The sequence below is a fragment of the Oreochromis niloticus genome, linkage group LG16 (genome assembly GCF_001858045.2).
Source record: "Oreochromis niloticus isolate F11D_XX linkage group LG16, O_niloticus_UMD_NMBU, whole genome shotgun sequence".
NCBI lineage: Eukaryota > Metazoa > Chordata > Actinopteri > Cichliformes > Cichlidae > Oreochromis > Oreochromis niloticus.
In genome coordinates, this window is record NC_031987.2 from 6243211 (window position 1) to 6257649 (window position 14439).

A 14439-nucleotide genomic window follows, 5' to 3' on the forward strand; every position below is an offset into this window, starting at 1 on the left:
ATAGTAATTGCCAACACATTGAACTCTATATCTGTGAAAGTTTAAAAACATTCAGAGCACTCTTACTTACCCTTGATTTTTTTATACTACTCCAAACACAAGTTCTTCCTTGTTTTCTCTGGGTGCTCTACCTAATCTGGTCTTTTAGAGGAATTATATTATAGCAGAAGAACAGAGTAATCAGACGATGTAATTGGATGATGGTTTGAATAGGGATTTAAGTTAAGGTTTTTCTCCTAAAATTAGGTGTAAGTGAGCACCATATCAGCCCAGTTTTTCCTTAGTGTTGCACAATATGTCCTAATCTCCTGATGAAGCTATCTCAGTTCTCGTGACCATTTTATAGACTTGCAAAAAGATAATTTGCAAAGTGCCAAGGGGGATCTAAGACCATGCAATGGGTATAGTAAAGATCCTAGAGTGAAGCCAATTTGAGGTCAGGTGTGGGAATCCCTCTCAGTATCAAGCACAAACAGAGAACAGTGACGGAAAGCGGGGTGGAGGCTTTGACATTCCAGGAAAGGTGAAGTCAGAGTTACAAAAGGATTTGTGGATGAAGGGAAAGTAAGGGGGGGGAAAACCAGGGAAAGAACACCAAAAGCATCAAAAGCTATTAGGCAACTAAATTATTTTTCTAGAAGAGCAATAAAAAGGTATCCAACATTCCCACACTGAATCACAGAATTGGATTCCAGGAAAAGTCTTCCAACCCACACATCCATTTGGCTATATGACGCCTCAATGTTACTTTACCACTCTTTACCTCAGAGGAAAAAAACGAGCACTTAATATGATTTGTCTAATGAGTTTTGACTCACTTTGAGAATGTAAATGTGAAACCCGTTTACACCCTTAGTATAGTTCACTGCTGTCTTTTTCCTCCATTCTCTTTGTTACTTCTCTCCTCATTTTGCCCTGATTTCTACAACGGGGGGAGAACATGAGGACCGAGTAATGAGAAAATGGAATGCTTCATTAGGATGCCGTGCTCCCTGAACATTGTGGAGTGGCTAATTTACTGCTGGGTGCTGAAGCCTGTTATTGTGCAGAAGAGCTGTGGGGTTTCCATTTGATTTAGGATGGGAAACAGAGCAGGCACAGAAAATGCATCATATGCACACAAGCCTTTAAGCTGTGTAGGAGGTATTTTAGGTTGAAGGTTTTGAACTCTGCGACACAACATATCACACTCTACTAGCCATGGACATCCAGTAATACAGCTAGTGTGAATGTATGTTATTGTTCTCACTATAGCCAGCTTGTGAGGAGTTCAGTGGACACTTGCTAGATGGACTTGGTTTCTCAAACCTGAAACCAAGGGGACTCAATTTTTTCTTGTTGCTTAAAAAATCATAAGAGCATTACACTTTGTCTTTGTGGCTTACATATGACATAATGAAAGGCTGTTTATTCTGTAATGTGAAATAATGTTGGATGTTAAAACCGCTTCATGTAACTTATACATGTTAATATGTGATTAGGTGTTCAAAGTTTGCTCATTCCATTGTGCTAAATGGTGTGCCAATGTCTAAAGGTGTCTTTAGACAGATATTTCAGCATTTTTATAAATTTACTGAAGGCCAGCCACATAGATCAAAAAACGTCGGGTACTACATTAAGTTTCTTCTATGTAGGCTAGGTGATAAAAATGCCTGAATCATAAGGCTGCACGTCCCTGACTTCTTGTTTCCATCCTATGACTTCTTTGGCGCGGTCATGATAACAGATGGGAGACACATCATTGCAAACAAGCTTCTGTTGCCAAAGCTTGACTTGACTTTCTTCTTTGTTGGAATCCCAGGCATTTTGCTTTGCACCTTTTACTTCCATCTGTTTGTTTTGTTTTGTTTTTTCCACAAGTCCTCGTGTCAAATTAATCCGTCGTTTAGTTCAATTCAGTGCTGCAGATTTAGGTCGTAGCAGCAGTCACGTAAGATCATCGTAAGTTTCCAGTGCTGTCAAGCTGTCTTTGGTTGCAAGACTATTCCAACAGCTTACTTTGATCCTCTCTCACTGCACAATGTAGGACCATCAATAACTGAAGATATCAACATAAATCTTTTCTCTATGACAGCCCCAAATCACATCATATATACCCAGCCATTTACACCTGCTATTAAAATACTTTATTGTTATCTTGATTGCTCTCACGTTTTGATCTGATCTCATTATCCAAACATAGAACTTCCCACATCAAGGGAAATGCTGCTTTATGGGCTTTATTTTTCTCCATTCCTGAGTCAACATTACTCCTACAGCCTTAAGCTTTTGTGGGGTTTCTTTGAGAAAGCAGGAAGAAGCAGATTTAGATGTCTATTCATGTTGTGGGAGTGATGTTTCTTCTTTAGAAGGTGGTCGCACACAAATTTAATTTACACACACTGAGATGCGATTACAGTGGGAGCCAGATTACCTCACAATGCGGTTGGCCAATCTGATCATATTTCAGTCCCCGTGTGTTTTGTGTACAATTATATATTAAATTAATGTTTCCTCTTATCCAAAAAGTTCAGTGCATATAGGATGCATCGGCAGGTATAAATGGCTCTTATTGTTGTTTCTTTTGGTCCTCATTAACCTCCTCTCTCCATGGCTGATTACTCATCCTGATTATGAGCAGAGGATCACGTGCATATTAAGATTGCTCATGTGACATCATCTGCACTTTGGTCAAGAGTTGTCTGCCATATTAAAGGTGATACAACTACCAGTTGTTATGAAAAGACGTGTACTCTCTGATTGGTTGGTAATGGTTCTTGAAAGTTTCTGGTTGTCACTGGATGAAGCTAGAAGGTTTTTGGTGTATAGCTTTATATAGACATGGAAAAGGTTTGCCCTCAAAGTAAAATTTACCCCTTTTGAAACATATGCAGCTCTAAGACATAACTTTTAATATGAAGGTGAACGTTCTCCATTTTATGTCACAGTTTTCACAGTTTTACGACAGCTCAGCGATGAGGTGGACAGTGTGCGTAGAAAAGTTCCATTTAAACTACAACCATAGCAATATGCTAGTGACCAAAGCAATCACAAGGTATTTTTTGGCAAACGGTTGAAGAATATATGTTTTCCTTAGTGGCAGGTGCTTGACATGAGGACACTGATCAGTCTTTGGGGATATATGACTGAGGCTTTAGCAATGACTTTCACCGTGACCGCCAGTAACCTCCAACAATAAATTAATTTGTGAGGCAAAAATATACATTTTTACCTGCAAAAGGTGTGCATTTTAAGACTGAGATGAGTTGGAAATCAGGAGGGTAATCTGGCATAAAAATCTGTGCTTAATTATATATGCAGATTCATCTAGCGTAGCAACCCCTCACAAATAAGTGGCCAATCAGAAAAAGCTTTTGTTATTAGTTGAGTGGAAATTTATTGCTGATGCCTTTTTCTGGATACTTTTTAATCTAAAAACTCTGAATACAAACAACTTGATGGCATCTCATATGTTGGGTTCTTTTGAGCCACGGATTAAGGAACTGTAACATATTTAGGGGCTTGTCCGGGAATCTGACCTATAAAGTTTTTTGGTGATTGCATTTCCATCATTACTATAATTATAGTCCCTTATCATTTGTGACTGACGTATTGAGGATGACAACCCTGTTGAGTTGTTGCGCCAGATCAGACAGTTTTCCTTTTTTTTTCCTTTTTAGTACATTTATTCAATTACTGTTTCCAAGCTCAGGCGTAAATATTTGTGCACCATGAAATGTGTAGCAAATTTGCAATTTCCTTTGTCAGTGTTGAAAGAGATGGAACATCCTCTTTAATTTTTCACATCTGTTCCCACAGCAACACACTCCTCCATTCACCTGTGATGATATAGCCTTTGAGGTCATTCACAGTGCTACACCTGAAATCCATTAGGCTCAGTGTTGCCCTGTATTTTATAAACAATGAAACATGTTAAAATGTCTTTTGCAATTAATAGGCTATGTTTAAGAAAGCGTATGATGCAATTGTAGCTTATTTTACACCATACTGCCAGAAAAATCTGTCACTTTCTTTTCTCTTGTCCTCTCTCTCAGTTTGTCCATGGCTTTTCCCTTTCTCTTTCCGGACAATAAATCTTTTTGATTCTTTAAGTGGATCCTGGGCGTTTGTCCCAGCCTTAGTGCCTTTCTCCCAGGGTATTTATGAAGTCTTTGGAATCGTTCAACACACCACAACACAATCTCCTTGACAAAGCAAATCAGTTCTTCATATTAATGGAATTTCAATATGATTTATTGCTGCCATATATTTCTATCACTAAACATACTGTAGGGCTTCCATTGGGAGAAAGGAGGAAGTTGTACAGTATCTAAGCACCTCTCATGAGGTCTTTTAATGTAGTGCCTTTCTGGCATTTAAACAAAGGTCTCTATTACACAGATGTTACATAAATGTTCTATTCAAGTATGACAAGACCTTTATGGATTGCTCTGCAGTGCTTGTGAAAGTTTAGCACCTGGTATATGAAAGCTGAAAAGTGTAGAGCACACATTAACAGTGCGCTCTACACATTGTTAATGGCTGTGACTCTCACTTCTAGCTTTTTGCTGTGTATTTGCAATATTAAATAGTTTGAAGAATAAATGTATTTAATAGCTCTTTGCATGCAACAGGAATGGTCTTTTTACATCAGCTAACCCCTACAGGGTAATAGAGCATATGGTAAATATTAATAAGGTGTTTGTGAAGTGTAGCCTTCTGTCTGCCACATGTGTGTTTAGTGTTCCTGCTTATTTTATCTGTTTTGGATTCCCCCATATAGTCGCCAAATATGTGGCTCTTCAACTATGAAATATTTCACTATGCTTTCCTGTTAGTCACTTACTTTGGCTCCACTTGTCTTGGCCATCAGCTGCAGTAGAGCCTCTTTTTTTTTAAATCGCTTTCTAACATTGGGAATAAACAAAACTCTTAATTTCCCAACCAAAATTTTAACATGGGGGTTCCAACCTCTTTAAGTTGAGCTTGCAGTGAGTCCTAGCAGGTCTCGAGTCCAGTGTTTCCCAACCTTTTTGGAGCCACAGCACATATTTCACATTAAGAAAATGACACGGCACACCACCAAACAAAAATGTCACAAAAAGCATATTGATCGTTTTCCCCCCCGCAGCAGGTATAGCAGAATTGGCTCGATTTGTGCCCAGTATACATTTTTTGCTTTCTTCTGACCACTAGTCATGCTGGGCCTTCTCATTTTCTCCAGGACCCAGGTCAAATGAACTACTTTTCTTTTCAAATATTTATCTATAAACATAGTGACATTTACAGAATTATAGATGTACTGTAAGGTGATGCTTGCACGCCCACTCCAAAAAAGGGTATTCTTGATGGCACAAACTATAAAATGGCTTAAACCTTTAAAAAATGCACTGTTCATCACAGTGGACCAAAAAGGGCTTGAAGTGGTTCTTCTCGTTGTGTGCTGTGCTCTCTAAAATTTGCTAAACTTTGGGGTGTACACAAAGAACCCCCCTTCTGGCACTTAGTGAGCTTCTTGTGGGTGAGCTAGGAACACTGTAAGAACACTATCTGGAAAAAAGTAATGGCAAAAAACAATTAAATAATGACAACACTGTGTATTTCTTCATTTTAAACATTTCAAACAATTCTCCCAATAATCACACAGTAATCCACACTGTGAAAAAGTCCACTGCATAAAAAATTAATTAATTAGAAAATAAAGAAGTCAAATGAAAATGCAAAAAAACAAAACACACAAAAAAGTATATAACCAAAACTAATTCAACTGGGGAATGTGGAGCTTTCAGAAAGCTCCACATTCCCCAGTTGAATTAGTTTTGGTTATATTAACATTAAAGGCTTCATTTACCTTTTTCAAAGACACCTTGATGGCTTGTCCTTCTGGTGTACCTTATAGTCGTTTACACAGAACGATTTAGGAAGTCCCATGTTAGGCAGTCAATTATGGCCAGTTGGGCAGATAGATATTCTTTCTGAATTATGACCCTAACACTGGGGAAGTCAACTATGGTAACAGTTTGAAAACTGGCAATAACTTTCAAAAAGTACTTGGCAGGTAAATGATTGAACCCCCTGCAGCTAAACGGATCAATCAACAGAAGTAAGTTGGCAAATCAGACTTTTGCTGAAGCTTGGAAAAAGTTGGGAAAACATTTCGGGCTGAGGAAAAGCCTTCAGTATCATTTCACGCTCTGATATAACTTAAAAAGCATTGACGTTAACCTCTTCGGTAGGTTACACCTTTGTCATACAACTGTCGTCACAACAAAAACACACCTATAGATGAAACCACCATGGCTCAGCTACACATGTTTAGCTTGAAACCTGGTTATATGGATTCTTTTGTGTTTGTGAGCTCTTCCAAGAATCTAGCAATGTTTTCAGGCAAGGGTGTGATCCGAAAAAATAAAATGAAATGAGACTTGGAGAGTTCAAAGTGATTTAAAAGATTGTAGCTTTTAGCCTTTCTGCTGTGTCACTCTGAGTTAAAGCATATCAATAAAAAACAGATTGTAAACAGATAGAAACAAACAAGGCAATACGTCATCTGTGAAATTGTTTAGCGATGACAGGGCTGGCTCTCGTAATGTTTAGATGGAAATAGCCATCAAGCTATGAGTCAGACCTCTGGAGTGATATTTTTGTCTTGAAACTCCACATCACATGCCCAGGTATGTATTTGTTCAAGATGACAGGTAAATAACAACCCAACATTCCCTCTGATTTCTTTTCATTTATCATGGCACCTCCCTTTAAATTAAATATCAAGCACATTTTCTCTATGCTAGGCAAATAGAGCATTGTGTGTGTATGTGTACTTATATAATGTTAAAGATAAAGGGCTTCAATGAGTGTCTAAATCTCTTACCCCTGAGATTCTAACAAAATCACTGCTCCACCTTTAAAAGTTGAAAAAACAAAGGGATCCAGTGTTGTCATTTTAGCATATGTGGAACATGACAGTATCTGAACAGGAAGCAAACATTAGGATAATTGTGCTGAGCTGTCTTTTTGGCTGCCACCCGTTATCTGTTCTGGACTGGGTTTACACAATGGTAGGAGGAGGAGGGGACAAGCATCAGACATTGAGTAAGTCTGAGTTTACTGTGAGAAGCACAATGGAAAGTATCCCTCCCTGCATTCAGCATCATGAGATTGCAGTCTTCGCACGTCCAAAACGTCCCCGATACAGTGCAATTAAAGCTTTGTAGGCAATTACTTCACGCAAACACGTCAAATTACTCTCTGAGCTTTACAACATTACAATCTCACACTGTCTAAAAACCAATGAAATTGGCCCAAATTGAAAATGAATTGCCTTGTAGTTTCTCCATGAAGCCTCAAGGTAAACACTGGCTTCGCAAAGTCAATATTTACTGCATTTGAGGCTGTTATTTCAAAAGGCCGGGCACTGCGGGGCCGTGGCTTGACCCGTCTCATTGTCTCAAGACTGTTTCAGTGTTGTTTAGCTCTGTACCATAGTCAACCCTTGAACTCTCTCACACACACTACACAAACACACACACACACACACACATAGCTTCCATCTACCTCCTTTTGACAAATGCTGATCACAATGAGAGATTATCTCTTAGAGACCACAGTCAACAAGGCCAATATCAGAGCAGTAAAGTGTGATTGCCAGAACTGGTTTTTAGCATTTTCCATCCAATTGCCCTGCATGCAATACGTTAGCTCGGTGTTATCATTGGCTCTGGGCACAAGAACCCCTGATGACAAATATGGTTGCACAATCAGATTGCAGCAGAATGGATACAAAGTGCGTCCAAGTTAAGCATGCAAACTTGGAATCTGCTTCCAGGCGATTGTGGCACTCGGGAGGTTTTTCCGATACGTCAGCATGATTTCTGTCAGGGGATTTACCCGTCTTAAAAGCCAATTAGAGATGCTGGCGGTTTCATTTTTAGCGAATCCAAATCTTTCAGTTTCAAAGTTTCCCATATGCTTGCTCAGCATTAATAACAGATGTCAGTAACTGAGAGCAGTGCGAGGCTGATGATGTGACCAGGGGCAGATGTAGTATGTTACAACTTCCTGAAAATAATGACCCCAGCTTAGATGTCATTATCTTAACTCTCTGTGGCACTTCACTCTCAGACTGTTTACACTGTAAGTGTACAGTGGTTTACTTCACATTGGCTTTTAACTGTGGAAGGGTGAAAGATTTTATGTGAATGTGAGGCTTTCTGTTGTCATGCTGCGTTTTGTCAGTGGTCATGAAAGCCGTGTAAGCAATTGCACAGCTGTCAGCTTAAAGCCCAAATATAAATAAAGCCGGTGTTATCCAGGCAACGACCAAAAATCTTCCATCGCTTTCCAGCTTTACAACCCTTCCGGCATTTGTTGTTTTCATATCGCAAGTCTATACATTAGATGGATTGATACTTGGGAAATTATATACACTGTAATTACTGAAAACAGGCTTTGAAACGTGTCATTTTGGAAATGCTGTCGGCTACAGGCTTGACTCATACGACACTTCTACATATAAGGACAAAAAAAGTGAACTATAAGAATGCCTTTTGTGCCAGGCTATTGCAGGTTAAGTGCAAGTGAAACAGGAAACATGAAGTGCACAGAGTACACAGACATAAGTCTCTTCCTGTCCTGAGACCAAGGGGAATAATTATAAGTAAGCCAACCAGGGTAAGGCTTAGTTATAAGGGGCGTTTAAATGAGGTGGCACAAAGGGTCCAAGAGGGGGAGGTGAAAAATTTATATCAAAACTTGTTGAAAGGAAGTTTTGCATATATAATTAGCCCCATGCAGGGGCCAGATGCTAGCGTGCTCCTGATGCTGGTCTCAAGCCTGGAGTAATGAGGAGGCTGTCAAGAGGGGCATCTGGTGTAAAATGCTTGACAAATCAAATATGCAGATTATGGAGAATACCTGGATTTGTTGAGGCCTGGGTTTACAACACTTGTGCTGTTGAACACCAAGGTGCAACAGAGACTGTGCTTCTGGGTGGCAAAGAGGAGCAGAGAGAACGGAAAGGTAGGAGTATGAAGCTGCCAGACAGGAAGAACAGAGAGAAGGTTTATGGATGTGGTGAAGGAGGACGTGCGATGGAGCTGGTGTGACAGAGTAGTGTTACTGAAGCAGTGTGGGATCATCTTGACAGAGAACGGCACAAAAGGCACCAACATCCAAAGAAGAGCTTTCAAAGAATCTCCTTTAAGAAACTCTGAGAATTGTTCCTGAAGAAGAAATTAGTAGAACGTTTCTACTAAAGAGTTCAGGCTGTGTTGAAGAATAAAGCTGGTTACACCAAATTTTGACTTTGCCACTTGTTAGAATTGTACAACCACTGTTTTTGCCTTATGTGCTGTATTCCCATCTATCCAATCTAGCAAAATATAAACAAATAAAGGGTTGCTCAAGTCTTCTGCACAGTACTATAATCTTAAAAAAAAGCCACACCTTGGACTAGCTTACATACCATTTTAAACTAAGTTTCTATATTTGTTTTTACTTGTTTCCAAGACTTTTACTGAGTTTTGTTTATATTGAGCAGGACTGAGTTCAGTGTATTGGTGCTACTCTCCTTCCAGGTCTGGTTCTCACCCATCTCTGCCCTAGAACCAACTTTGCCTAAGCAACACACTGATTTAATCAAGTACACAATTGTAATTGCAGTCTGATCTACCTGGGAAACCCTTATAGAGTTGATAACCACCTTCGTGTGACTGCTTAGCCTGATTACCGATGTTAGGCTGAAGCAGGATAATATCCTGGATATGCTTAGCTTGTGTCAAAATCCCAGCAGACTGCGGTTACTGTTCTGTTTGGGAGCTTTGTTTTTACTTAGTTAGGTAGGCACAAACACTACTTGGTTAGGTTTAGGCAAAGACTGTGGTCTAGGTTGGAATACGCCCTGCAAGTGTAAATTTGTGAAATATAGGTGACTGCTTGGTGTAACTACTAACGACCATTCTTGACGTCTGAGCCAGGCTACATGTGGTATCATTTGACATGTAATTGGCCAATACTTGGCTGCTGATGATGGTATTTGTGCCAACTGCAACACCACAGACTTAGCTTGTGTTTGTGTGTGTTTCATAATAAAGCCAGTGGCATTCCCACTACAAGTACTGTGTAATATATTTTGAGATGCATAAATTGTGGGACCTTTTAAACAATTAAATATAAGCTAATAAACAACCACACTGTCAGCTAAAACAGCTTATGTGTATTTACTCTGGGGGGTTTTTATGTGCGTTTTGCTCGGGCTTGGATCTCATCCCCTAAAATATTTGGTACTTTTGGAATGGATTTCCCTGAAATAAATTAATAAAAACAAAAGTGAAAGCAAAAGAAAAAAATATATATATATGTATATGGGACAGTGCATATGTGTGGATGGCTTTGGGAATTTTACTGGGGATTTTCCATGAAGGCTACTGTCTTTAACAGGAGAAATTGTGTGGTTATTTTTTCTTGTTATCTCTTAATCTGTCGTGACATCTCTTCCAAACACACTGTTCCCATCCAATTTTCAGTTTCATTTCTTTCTTTGTCTCATCACTTAGTTTCTCCGCTACACGTCACTTCTTTTCATGTGTGAATTTGCCATTCTTTCAATAATCCACCCTATATCCTTCTCACCTCATTATAATTATGTCTTGTGCTACAAGAAGGTTTTAGGTTATCCCTGCATTTGCGTCTGCAAGGCCAACTACGTCCACTTGGTCTGCCGGATTGCCTTTTGTAATTTTTGCCTCCCTGTGGGTACAGAAATGCTCTGCCTCATGAGAAAAGGAGAACTTTCAGTGCGGAGCACTTTGTTTGAACATGTCCAATGTGCAATTATGCTGGATCATTTGTTCTTGTTACGTGGGTGGCAAGTAGGTGTGTCGTTAAGCTAATTATAGATGTTGGTGCTCATACGGTGAGGGCATGACAGGGTCTCATGGCATGGGAGTTTAAAATGGAAAAAAACAAAACAACAAAATAAAGCAGCCCCGTGCGTGTGCATCCTTTAGAGGGAAGAGAAGGGTTTTCATTTCAGCGCACACTATCGCTCCGACTTAAAGAATCCAGTTCCAGTCTTTTTCTCCTATGCCCTCATTTCCCAGTCTGTCATCACTCTACCTCATTCCAGCTCTCGCCTTTCTTCCCCCACAGTCTCATTCTCCGCTGGCCTTTTGGCCTGGTGTGTCTGTCACGTACAGAGGCAGCAAGTATGTGACGAAGAAGCGCCATCCTCCGGGATCCTAAACTTTTCCCACTCCAACAAAGGCTGGCGCTGTCAAAAAGTACTGTGGCTATTGGGTTTCTGTGTCAACCGGTCTTTTGTAGGGTACTGTTATGAAGAGGCCATTAAACAATGGCCACATCACAGCTTGACTGGTTATACAGTGTGGGGTAAATCGTAGGTCAGCCCTAAAGCTAGGGCATCTGAGCAAATCTGTGACACTGACAAATTCTCATTTATTGTATTTATTGTAGTTTAAAGCTTCCCTGTATTGACTCTGACATACGGCACTGCAAAAGTGGAAGTTTAGTTGGTTGCTGGCAACGCATCATTGCAGGAAAATAACTTGTTCATGATTACCAAAGAAACGTGTAGTCTTGGATAAATTAAAAAATATATATCATAAATAGAGATGTTTAGAAATGAATAATGAAGCCACTCACAAAAGTGCCAAAAACAGCAGTTTATTACAATCCTCCACCATGTTCAGAGATGTTTCCAGGCCCAAGTATCTACTACTTTGGATGAAGCTCGTCTCTTTTACAAATACTGCATAAGCCTGAAAAAACTGTTCAATTGTCCTCATTTCCATTGATCCATTGATGTTGTGGGATCAAAGCCACATTGGAAGATTTCTCAGTGGCGCTTTTGGAAGCTGAAGGAGCATTTGAATCGGGAAATGGCTAATGATGTCAGACTTAACAAGCCGACTGAGAACGCTCTTGCTTCCAGTCTGAAACTCACAGCTTGTGGACACAGACCCTAACTCAGTTCTAGTCTTGGAGTTATGTACAATTAAGGATGGGGCCACATTAAGAGACAGTTGGGTACCATTTCATTTTGTATTATAGGAATTGTTCATTTGAATATTCAATATTCTCGCATTATTCCCACTCCTTTTTTAAGTGCCAATAGTTTTTTGTTTGTTTGTTTTTTTTGTAAAACCATATATCTTACCCTTGCCCAATTGTTATACAAGTTTTCCTGTTTAGTTACTGGACTCTGTAACTGCATATATCATTAAAAAAATCTATAATCCACACCTGTATTGAAAACGCCAGCAATTTTTCTGCATCACTGTGCTGCTTATTATCAGTTCTTATCAACATTCCTTTTATTGGTAATTATGACCCACTTATTGAGCTACCAGCATCAGGTACAAAGTACTCTTGTAGCCGTGGTGGCATTTAAAGGCTAACCACTGACACGGTTCAGTGAGAGGAAACATGGCAGCACCCCTGTGGAGACTGGATAGCCCAGGACTACGACCACACCGTCTGCTGTGCTTGCAGTAAAATGCTAGGCAGCATATTTAATTGCATGTCTGTCTACTTCTTGACAGATCATTAGTGTCTTTATATGTCTGTAATAATAGGCTATTTGTTATCATTAGGTATGCGGATGATGTGGAATGTTCTCTGGTATGCCGTTAAGTGGGACCAGAAACATTTTGAATGGCAAAAGCCTCGACTAGAGCCTGATAGTTTTGTTTTTTTCCCTCAAAGCCTTTTACTGTTGAGTGAAATGGAGTTTTCTCCCCATAGAAATAATTAGCTGTATGTTAGCCTTCATCTGTTAGATTTTTCTTGTATTATAAATAAAAGCTTGCTTTTTTTTCTTAATTTTTATTTATTTATTTTTTACATTTGGCATGTCTAATATACAATGTCTGGATTTTGGTAATGAAAACACAAATCAAAGCTATTTGATAGGCAATTCATCACATGGCAGCAGGTAATCGTTTTCAATTTGTGGATTTATGGAGACATAGCAGCTGGGACATTGCACCAGGAGTGGAACTTATGTACTGTACTTAATTATAATTTTTAGGTACCTAAATGAAGGTACCAATAATGCACAAATGACAGTCCTGCTGTTTGTCTGCCACTGGACATAAAGTGAGGTAAGAGGCAAAAAGATGTATGCATCATTAAATGCACTATGGGGTTAAAGAGCACCAGAATAATCTGGAGCAGCACTTTAGAAAGAGATACTGTGTAGCTCAGTACTTTGTGGTTGCTATACTTCAATATCTAGCTAACTCTACAGAGGAGGAGTGAAAATAATGGGAGTAATGTGTTTTAATTGACAGGATAAATGTTTCTAACAATTTCAAAAAATATCAGCAAACAATTTTTCTCTCTTTTCTTTTTTGAACAAATCGAATTGAAATGAATAGAATAGATCTTTATTGTCACTGTTACAAGAACAATGAAACACAGTTTGGCATCTCTCCGTTGGCAGCATGTAAATTTACATTCAGATTCTTTTAGGACAGGAGAAGAAGATAAAAATAGACATAAGTTTAAGAGTACCTACTCAGGATGTGTGTAATACACAATAATATAAGTATCTATACATGATCTGTTGCTGAAATTATGGGGGGGGGGTTTCCTATTGTCATACATCTTGCAAAACAAACTGATTCCAACTTCTTGTAATTTAAAGGTTGAAACTACAAGGCAGTTTAGTGCAGGCTACATTGGTTAGCTTACAGTACTGTTGGACTGGTGCAGAGCACCTGCGGTGTTCATGGTTAATGTTTGGTTACACCAAGACTAACAAACAGTCAAATTAAATTTAAGCTCCTGTTGACTAGATTCACTCACTGAATTTGACTTTTGTGTTTTATATTATTTAGCGATGGGAAATCAGCCATGATGGATCATGGAACATCTGTTTGTATCTTGTTGTATTCAGCCGTATAAATCCGCACAGAGTAGCAGTACATGTTAGCCGATCACAGCCTATACATAAAATCTACAGGAGGAAATACAAATTAATGTACTTTACTCATTCTTTTCACCACACTGCACCACCTGCCAAATCCCACTTTAACCCCTGACTGTACTCATTCATTCTCTACTCAAGTAGAGGCAAAATCACCCATCTACGATGTAGGAAACAGGATATAAAGACTTTTTTTTTTTTATTCCTTTTGTTTTTCTTTAAACAAATAGCAAATAATCATCCAAATTATATCAAATAAAAAGAATGTTTGTATTATTTGTAATATGATATTAATATGCCAGCTGGAGAAAACACAGCTAATTTTCCAAAGAGCTACTTTTTACTTGTATACTCTGAGTACATTTCAGAGCCTCTACTTTCTCACTCTTACTTGAGTAAAGAAGAATTAGGATTTAAACTTTTACCGAGTATCTATACTTCAACTTAAGTGACAAATGCTACCTCTTCATTGCACTTGACATTGGCTGCTTGTGTAATGGTTTAATGTTGAC